This window comes from Chionomys nivalis, chromosome 1, assembly GCF_950005125.1.
Source record: "Chionomys nivalis chromosome 1, mChiNiv1.1, whole genome shotgun sequence".
Taxonomy (NCBI): domain Eukaryota; kingdom Metazoa; phylum Chordata; class Mammalia; order Rodentia; family Cricetidae; genus Chionomys; species Chionomys nivalis.
In genome coordinates, this window is record NC_080086.1 from 138,230,201 (window position 1) to 138,241,074 (window position 10,874).

At 38.7% G+C, this 10,874-nt stretch overlaps 1 protein-coding gene across 7 annotated transcripts in view; it reads right to left on the reverse strand.

The window, feature by feature from the left end:
• Positions 1-10,874, reverse strand: part of Ncoa1 (nuclear receptor coactivator 1) — a 219,073-nt gene that overhangs the window by 121,358 nt on the left and 86,841 nt on the right. The window lies entirely within an intron of this gene.

Genomic DNA, 10,874 nt, shown 5'->3' on the forward strand with positions numbered 1-10,874 from the left:
GAAAAGACTTAATGAAGTGAAAACTTTAGCGAGAACAAAGAATATTTTACTTGATGTGAAACACTCACTTATGAAAGAACTAAGCTATGGGGTAGCTTTATTCTTATACTCTTTTCTAGACCACACTGCTCCCAGCTGTAAAACTGACTGATGTTACTAAAGTTCCTGAGGAGCCTCTACTAGTTAGTAACTATGGTTACTGCTTCAAAACAATATAAAATTAAAAAGTAGGAGGGAACAGAAATTTGAGAAGAGGTTTCTTGAAATATCAGAAAATGAAGCTAAGACAGAATGATGTGATTCTCAGAGAAGCCATTAGTCTTGATCTCTTAGCCCCATTGTTTTAGTACCTATGCCTAAGTCAGGAGTAATCCTCCATTGGGGATGCGTTCTCTTACAGTGGATAATACCTGATGAACCCAACTGATAATTCTGTGAGGGGACTGCTGAATTTGATTCATAACAGAGAAGCTTACTGGTAAAAAGAAATTAAGAACACAAGATTGCTTTCTAAGTGCTCTATGAATTATGGTCTGAGATGGTACCTCTAGTATTAAAAGGAAGTTGCCTACACGCACAATACCTGGACAGGTTAAACCAGACGGGATCTCACTTCTGAGAGGATAAGAAGACACTGGGTCCCACCCCTAACTAAGAAGCTACCTACAGTTGATACTCATCAACAAAGGGAAATCAGCTTTCTCCAGTGAGCTCACTGGGTATATCAACAACACTTGCTACCATGCCTAGTAGTAGTTGACCAACACAAAACCAACTCAAGTGTATCTTTGTGAATTTTTTGTTTCATTTTGCTTTGTTTTGGCTTTTTAAAAAAATCATAATGATGTTTGCCTGTTTGCTTTGATTTTTTATTTTTGTGGGATTTTTGTTTCCTTTTTTTCTAAGAGAAGAACATAAAGTTGGGTGAGTAGGGAGGATCAGGGAGGAGTTAGGAAAGAGGAAAAACGTGATCAAAATGGTTTTTATTTAAAAGTTGCCTATGATTTTTGTTTGTTTGTTTGTTTGTTTGAGATGGGGGTCTCACTATGCAACCCAGGGGCTGTATGGAACTTGCTAAGTAGACCAGGGCCCTGAACTCACAAAGATGCCCTTCCCCTGCCTCCTGGGTACTAGGACTGCATGCACCAACACACCTATCTCATATCATTCCTGTTCACTGTTTCGCAAAAGATTTTATCAAAATATCCTCTTTTCAAACATTAGTTCTCCTAATTATTAAATAATTCAGTCATTCGATATTTGAGTGCCTGAGGCAGGGCATTCAGTGTGACAGGTGATGAAACAGGAGTGGGCATTTGTCAACAGCGAGGAAAGCAGAAGCTTTCGTATTAGGGAACAATCTCACATTAAGTGGTGAGAACCTCAAGAAATGTTGATGTCTTTAAGGGAATTTTTACAATTTAGGAAAATCTTTAATTTTAGTCTCACATTTCATAACTAAATAAGTTGTATACTATTTTCAAAACAGATTCACTTTTTTTAAATCGATGGTTGTCTGTGTGCGCTCAAACATGTATGCATGTGCCGAGAAGGTTCAAATGTGACTGGGCATGTGTGAATGCTTGTGAAAAGATCTGCAGCTTTAAGAATATCACCAAAGAGGTCCTGATCTGACAGAAAATTGGAAACTACTGCAGGTAGCCAAAAGGTGACAGCAGAAGAACTCTTCTTGGTATCTACCTTGTTGTATAGCCCAGGACAGGCTAAAATCCACAGGCTATTTGAGATGACATTAAACTGGCCCTGTTTATTTCTAAATCTCTAATGGCAATATACAGTGATTTTTGTTTTTAAAGCCATAAAGGGAACCTGAAATTAGGAGAACAATATTAGTCCGTTGGATCTACTTGGATTTGTCATGTAAAATTAATGTAATCTAATTTAGAAAATAGTAACCAACCATGATATAATGTGTCATTCTTGATTTGTTAAGATATTTGCCACTGTAATCCCAGCACTTGGGGGGCAGAGGCAGGTGGGTGTCTGTGAGTTCAAGGCCAGCCTGGTCTGCAGTGTGAGTTCCAGAACAGGCTCCAAAGATACACAGAGATACACTGTCTCGAAACAAACAAACAAAAAGATATTTGTAACTGGTTGGACCCCCCAGCACCATACCATACAAAGTGTAACTAACATATAACATATAAATTTTGTTACTCTTGAAGCAAACAAAACCAGATATCTTATGCATATATTTTTAATAAAATGTAATATAGAAATCATCACTCTTAACCCAAAACAATTTTTAAAAATAAAAGATTAATTTGGAAACCTAAATTTCGAGATAATGAGCTATACTTTCATTTAAAAAAAATTGAAGTGCTAAAAGTGAGGCACAAACCAAAATTCTATCACTTCAAGCAACACAGAGAAAAGAAGAAATTTTAGTTATAATTAAAATGAAAACAAAGCAACTGAAAATTAAAATAATTTTAGCTGGCAGTAGAGTTCTGCAGTAGAATACTTGCCTAGCCTCTATCATGACCTGGGTTTGCTCCCCAACATGACACACAGACTCACAGATAGACAGACAGACAAACACACACATGCACACACACATGGCACAGAAACAAAGAGAAAAAAACAAACTTAAAAGTACTTACTGAGTTGCACCTCTGGGAAGGAGGTGTCATTCCCTACTTCTCCCTCCAAGTAAAACTAAAAATCCTGAAGATATTTATCATATGCATAAAAAAATCTCTCATAATCTACTTAAGATAGAATCTCAGAATCCAAGAAAAATCACGTGAAACATTTATGAGTTTTCTTTGGTACCTTGTATATGATAGAATTTGGACCCAAAGAAGTTTGGCAACCTGGAGACACCCAGATGGCAAGAACACCCTAAAAACACCAACTAACCAAGCAATCAACCTAAACAAAATCCTGCTTGTCCTTGCCAATCAGGTACAAGACAATGCAGACAAAAGCTGTTTTACTTAGCCAAACACAAAAACACTGGGGCAGGGGTACGGTGGGGCTCAGTGGTCTCCATTCTACCACTACCAGCACAGGTCAAATGGAAGCTGTTTGAGAGGCACTCCTCAGGCTACAATAGAAAGCCCAGTTCTCCCTGCCAGAGTAGTATCAGAGCCCAGCAGTGAATCAGTGCCTGCGCTGATAACAAGACTGCTTTCTGCATGCTGTCAACAAAGGCTTGACATCTCCCTCTCTGTCATAGGCTAGTGTCGTGTCAGAAGAAACCTATCATTGAGCTAGGCCTTTAACCAATGCACAGTAAAGGGAACATGGTGAATATTAATATTAATGAGGCAATGAGGTACTCCTGCTTCTCTCAACCAGGAAATAAGGAGAATCAACTCCTAACTTGAGTATTAGAGAGGCCAAGTGGGGACTTGAACTTCCTACCCATTGGGTAATAATGGGGAAGCAGTTCTCCTTCTCATGCTGGAACAGCATTGGCAAAAGCTAGCTAAATGAGGGGTTCGTTTAGTTTTGGCTTTTGAGACAGGGTATTACTTTACATAGCATAGTCTAGTCTCAAGCTCATAATCTACTTCAGCCTTCCAAGTGCTGGGAGTACAGGGATTTTGTCACCATATCCAGCTAAACTAGGACATTTAAATAGATTATAGATTCTCAGAACATAATACCCACAATGTTCAAGTATCCAATGAAAATCACTTACACCACAAACCAGCAATTTTTTTTAAAAAGTTTCTATTATTTTTAACTCCGTGTGTGAGTGCATGTGCCTGAAGCGTCAAGAGACTTCAGATTCCCCTGGAGCTGGAGTCACAGGTGGTTGTGAGTCACCTGACATGGGTGCTGGGAGCCCACCTGGGGTCTTCATGAACCATTCTCTGAACCATTTCTCCAGCCTCCAGAACTGGGAATATTTATAACCGGATGAAAAAGGAAACCTGTAGATAACAATACCAAGATGTTGCGGATGCAGAAATGATCTGAAAAGGAGTTGTGAGTGGCCATAATGAAATGAGTTGTCTTTGCTTCTCTATATCTTTGGTTTTCTCACATATTTGAAATAAAACAAAACAATCTTCAGAGGAATAGTATATAAAAAGAGCAGAGTAAGGGAGATGACAAGGAAGGATCTATGAGGCATTTCAGACTTGAAAACTATAGCAGCTAAAATGCAAGATTTAATAAATGGGGGCAAAGAAAATATTCACAGGCCTGAAAGACAACAAAGTTTTCCAATTTTAACAACAGAGAGAAAGAAAATAAAGGGAGCTTCGAGATCTGTGTGATTACAGGAAAAGATCCATTAACTCCTGAAAGGTGAGTATTGACCAGGGGAAAAAAAGACACCAGGGGATATAAGATGGTGGCAAGATGACTCAGCAGGTAAGAGTATTTATTGGGAAAGGCGCGGACCTAAGTTCTATTCCCAGAAGCCACAAAAAAACGCTGGAGGTGGTGGCACACATCTGTAATCCCAGCACTCCCACACAGGCAAGCAGGCCAGCTGCCTGAAATATACAGCAAACAAGTGAGACCCTGCCTCAACAAGATGGTGGAAGGAGAGAAGTCACTATTCAAAGTTGCCCTCTACTCACTCTCTCTCTCTCTCTCTCTCTCTCTCTCTCTCTCTCTCTCTCTCTCTCTCTCTCTCTCTCTCTCTCTCTCTCTCTCTCTCTCTCTCTCTCTCTCTCACACACACACACACACACACAGACAGACACATACACACACATATACACAGAGACAGACAGACAGACAGACAGACAGACAGACACACACGCAGAGGCAGGGAGACAGACAAAACTTAAGTAATTCAAAAAACAAAGTCAGGTTGGGCGGTGATGGCGCACGCCTTTAATCCCAGCAGAGGCAGAGGCAGGCGGATCTCTGTGAGTTCGAGACCAGCCTGGTCTACAAGAGCTAGTTCCAGGACAGGAACCAAAAAGCTATGGAGAAACCCTTTCTCGAAAAATCCAAAAAAAAAAAAAAAAGTCAGATAACCTCAAACTGGGTAAAACACAAACACAAACATGTAAAGATTCATTGCCACCTAATTTTGACTGAGGCCCATGAATACATCAGTGAAAAATACAATTTTTTTCTCTTATTTCTTGTCTCTTGGCATATGTGGAATCTGGTAGTGTAATGTAAGACAATGTAACATTTAAAAGAGGTAGATATGAATGATACTATTTTTTAATAGAAGAGTTTTAGTTCTGGTTGGCAGTAGGAAGCAATCCAGAGATGAAACTAATGTGAAACTTATTTTCAGTCTTCATTAGACCTGGTCTATTTCTGTTTCAGCCTACACCTAGGATTTAATTGTTCAGAGATTTCCACAAAAACTTGCAGTAGTTACCAAGACTAGTTCCCTCTAGTTCCATGAAACTATCCAACAAGACTATTGTTCTGGCCAGTTTTTATGTTAACTTGACATATGCTATTGTCATCTGGAAGAGGGATCTCAATTGAGAAAATATTCCCACCAGATTGATCTGCCGGCAAGCCTGTGGTGCATTTTTCTTGATTGATGATTGATGTTGGTGGATCCATCCTCCTGGGGACAGGGCCACACCTGGCTGGGTGGTCATGGATGGCATCAGCAAACAAGCTGAGGGGCAAGCCAGTAAGGACATTCCTTTACTGTCTCTGCATCAGTTCCCCCCTCCAGGGTTTTGCCTTGCCTTTACTGACTTCCTGTATGATGGACTATAAGCTAAAAGATAAAATAAACCCTTTGCTCCCCAAGTTGCTTTTGGTCATGGTGTTTTATCCCAGCAATAAGACCTTAACTAAGGTGATTATCCAATAAGTAAATGATAATGGCACAAACGGCAAGCCATTTGAAAAAAAGTAAATGTGATTTATATATCATACCATCAAAAAGGAAAAAAAGAGGAAAAAGGGTCAAATGAAGTAATTAAATGCCCTGATGTAGGAATTAAATTTGGTTATTAGAAAAAAGTATAACTGAAAAGTTGGTTAATGAATATAAAGTTATATGTAAAGAAATACAAGGCAAGTTCTAGAGATTTTTTGCATGATAATATGAATTAACACTTAAAAACAAGTAAGATAATACATTTTACAATGCTTTCTAACCAACTTTGGTAAACACATAAGTGAATACTTTTATGTATCTGAGCATAGAGTTTTTCAAATAAGTTAAAATGTACATATCCGATATAAAGGGAAATACTGATAAATTTGACTATATGTTTGAACACTGAATACAAGTAGTGAATAATTAACATCTAATTTAACTGTAATAATTGTATTATATTGTGAGTATGCTATTTCTTACATCTATAGATCAGGCTGGCCTTGAATTCAGAGATCCTCCTTGCCTCTGCCTCCCAAGTAATGGGACTAAAGGCATATACCACTACTGCCCGATATGCTATTTCTTAAAAATGATAGAAATAGAAGACTTCACCTTTCCCAGATCTGTAGTGAAGTGTTTACAGATACAGACCAATTGACATGATGTCTGAATTTATTTCAAAATCTGAGAGTAGAAAGTGTAGAAGTGTGGATAAGAACAAAGTTGACTTTGTATTCATAATTGTTTAAGACAGGCAGGAGTGTATTATCCTATTTTAGGCTATTTTCAAAATCAGGTCCAATGTAATAGCATTATCAAGAACTGTGCAGATAATATTTTTAAAAGCTGCCAAGCCAGGGACTGAGAATGCAGCTTATCACCATCATCACATAAAACCCGGCATTGCAGTATATGCCAATACCACCAGAACGTGGGAGGCAGAGGCAGGAGGATGATAAGTTCAGTGTCATCCTCAGCTACTCTAGGCTACATAGACTCTGTTTCAAAATAATAAACAAACAAACAAAAAACAAACTAGTACAGTGTTGTAGCTTCTAAAAAGCTCCCCACCCCCACTCCACAAGGATGGCAAGATGGTTGAAACCAAATTATTCACTAGACACTCTAAAAGAAATATTAGTTACTAAACCCCACTTATTTATTTAAAAATAACAAATGGAGCACACAATGGTGGTATAGGAGGTCCTTCTGCATTTGTGTTGATTTCATTGGTTGAATAAAGAAGCTGCCTTGGCCTTTTGATAGGGCAGCCCTTAAGTGGGTGGAGTAGACAGAACAGAATTCTGGGAGGAAGAAGGCAGGCAGAGGGCTGCCCACCATGAAGCTGCCAAGTCAGACATGCTGAATCTTTCCCCGTGAGCCACGGCCTCGTGGTGACATACAGATTAGTAGAAATGGGTTGAAACAAGATGTGAGAGTTAGCCAATAAGAGACTAGAGCTAATGAGCCAGGCAGCAATTTAATTAATACAGATCTCGGTGTGATTATTTCAGGGGTTCAGCTAGCCGGGCAGCAACCCGCCACTCCTTCTTACAACATAGTACAAAACGGGGGAGGAGTGATAACACATATCTGTAATCCTGGCATTAGGAAGCAGAGAGTAGTAGTGTGAGTTCAAGGCCAGCCTGTGTCACAGCATCTTAAAAGACAGCAGATAAGCTGGAGCTGGGGAAATGGCTCAGGATTGTGGGGGAGAGGGGTATTCAGTTCCTGCACCCACATGGCAGCTTTCAACCATCTGTAACTCCAGTTCCAGCGGATCTGGCACCCTCTACTGGCTTCCTTGGGTACCAGGCATGCACACAGTATACTTACAAAATATCACACACATAAACTTTATTGTTGTTGGTTTTTTTTTTTTTTTTTTTTTTTTTTTTTTTTTTTTTTTTTGGCAGGGTTTCTCTGTGTAGCTCTGGCTGACCTGGAACTTGCTTTGTAGACCAGACTGGCCTCAAACTCACAGAGATCCCCCTGCCTCTGCCTCCCGAGTGCTGGAACTAAAGGTATGCACCACCACAGCCCAGTAACACACATAAACTTTTAAATTGAGAAAAAATAAATAATAAACAAACAACAAAGAATAGGCTGTGATGGTTGTGATTTTTAAGGTCAAATACATGAAAATAGGGCTGTCAAAATGGTTCAATGGATAAAGGTACTTGTTGCCACAACCCTGAGTTCAATACTGAAATCCACAATGGGAAAGAAAAAACCAACTTCATAAAGTTGTCCCTTGACCTTTGCACTGTGGCATGCACCCCACATCATGTGCATACACACTTCTCCATGTGCTTACACACATGTCTATGAGTGTGGATGACTACTGAGGATCAACTCCTGAGGTTACTCTGGCCTACACACACACACACACAGACACACACACACACACCATGAGAAAAAGAACTGTCTGTACGATAATTTTATCTGTCATCACATGGTCACAATACTAGACCTTAGGGCCATGATTTCTCCCAAATCTTTTGAATGATGCAAGAAATAAATACCTTATAAGCTAATCCTTTTATTATAGCTTTAGCTCCCCCCCGCGACTAATTCTTTTTCTATATTAATGAGTAAAGACCTTATGTTTTTTAATATTCAATCTAAGCAGGTCATTCACCTGTTTCAGACCATTCAATAACTCAAAACTCTTACAATTCATAAATCTTACAAATAAAGAGTTCCTCTCTATTTAGTTTTATATCATATCATTTTTGCTCTTCTCTTTCAGATATGTCAAATTTTCTTCTTCTATACAGTCCTTTGTAGGTAATCATACAGTAACCCACTCTTTGGGTATAGTTCTATGAATATAAGATGGGCATAGAATATTAAAACTATTACTATTTGCAAATTACAAGTTCCATACTCACCCCACCCCCACCCCGGACTAAGACTCCCTCATGCTTTGTAAATCATACCTCCTAAAACACCTACTGGTAACTGTTCACCATCAGAAGAGTTTTTTTTGTCAAATACTAGAATACAGGTAAGTGGAACCACACAGTTATCAACTGCCTGAAGCTACCTTCCCTCATCCAGCACAATGCTGCATGTGTCAATAAGCTGCTCCTTCTCATTGCCTAGTCATCAGTTTATGAATACACCGAGTTTATCATTTCATCCTTTCAAAAACATCTGGGTTGCTTCCAGCATGTTTGATTGTGAACAGAGCTGCCATAAACACTGATATAGTGTTTAATTAAAAATAATGTGCCAGTGCTGTTTTAGCTTTTTAAGCTGTTAACTCTATGGAAAAGAGGGGTGTATGAAAATCTTGTCCTATATTTGCAACTTCTCTAAGGATGCAAATTGGTTCCAGTATTACTTAATGACATAATTAAACATATATAAAATTTGTCATTGTTCCCAGTCATATATAAGCATTCCAGTTTTTCTGTATCTTGGGTGACCCTGGTACTGTCATGATTTCCTATATTAGTTATGTAAGTAGTTGTTTAGTAGTATCTCATTGTGAATTTCATCTGAACTTCCCTAGGCAAGTGGAAAGACTGCAAGGGTTGATGATTTAAAATATCTTTTCAATTGAGCTTACTTACCAACCTTTGATAAAATATTTATGTGTTTTATTCATTTTATGTGTATGTGTTGATTGTATATGTCATATGTGTACAGATTCTATTTGTGGAGGCCAACATGGGAATTGCTACTATTTTCAATTGTCCTCTGATTTTTTTGAGACAGTCTCTTGCTGAACCTAGAACTATGTATTTGGTTAGGTGGGCTGCTTAACAAGCTCCAGGAGTTCTCCTGTCTCTCCACCCCACAGCAATGGGATTATCACACCCTGTCTTTTTTTTTTTTTAAAGATTTATTTATTTTTATGTGGATTGGTGTTTTGCTTACATGCAAGACTGTATCAAGAAGCCAGATTCCCTGGAACTAGAGTTACTGACAGTTGTAAGCTGCCATGTAGGTGCTGAGAATTGAACCCGGGTCCTCTGAAAGAGCAACCAGTGCTCTTAACTGCTTGAGCCATCTCTCCAGCCTCATATCCAGTCTTTAAATGGGTGCTATAGATCCAAAATACAGGTCCTCACACTTGCACAGAAAGCATTTACTGACAGCCATCTCTAAAACCCCTGCTCTGTTAATTTTCAATTGAGTGTTTCTTTGCTCTTGTGTTTGAGAGCTCTTTGTATAATCTTGTATGAGTCCTTTACTGAGTTTGTCATCTGCAAACACTTTTCAGTCTGGAGATTGTATTTCCATTCTCTAACAATGTCTTTTACAGAAAAAAGCTCATATTTTTATGAAGTCTGACTGGCCATTTTTTCTTTAAAGGACTGCACTTGTGGTGTCTTGTCTAAGAACTTTTTCCTATCCTCAATCTATGGAGGGTTCTTCCTAAAGCTTTATGGTTTCACAGTGTACATTTTTAGATATATAAAGTACTTGGAGTTAATATTTTGTAAGATATGAAATATAATCACACTCCATTTTCTTGCATGTGAATACTACTTCCTAAAAATGCAATTCTTTATCACCAAACTGGTTTCTCGACTCCATAACATTCCAAACATCTGTATGTGCATATCTTAACAGTAGCATACCACCTAAATTACTATGATGCTGTTCTTTTAGTATCTTACATCTTTTAGTATCTTAGCTTTAGATGCACTGATTTTGTCTGCCTGGCACTCTTCCTCTTCCACTTAGTAATTCCCAACTCATCCTTCCAAAAACAGCTTAAGCATTAACTTCTCAGAAAAAAATGTTTCCATTGACACATTATAAAAGTTAAAAGGCGGGGCTGGAGAGATGGCTCAGAGGTTAAGAGCACTGACTGCTCTTCCAAAGGTCCTGAGTTCAATTCCCAGCAACCACATGGTGGCTCACAACCATCTGTAATGGGGTCTGGTGCCCTCTTCTGGCCTGCAGGCGTACACACAGACAGAATATTTGTATACATAATAAATAAATATTTTAAAAAAAAAAGTTAAAAGGCTTCTAATGACCAACTCAGGAAGAGCCCATGGCTCCCAGCAGACTTTAGAAGCTGTAAAGACTTCCTAGGTTTGTCACTTTCCCGTGCTAACTT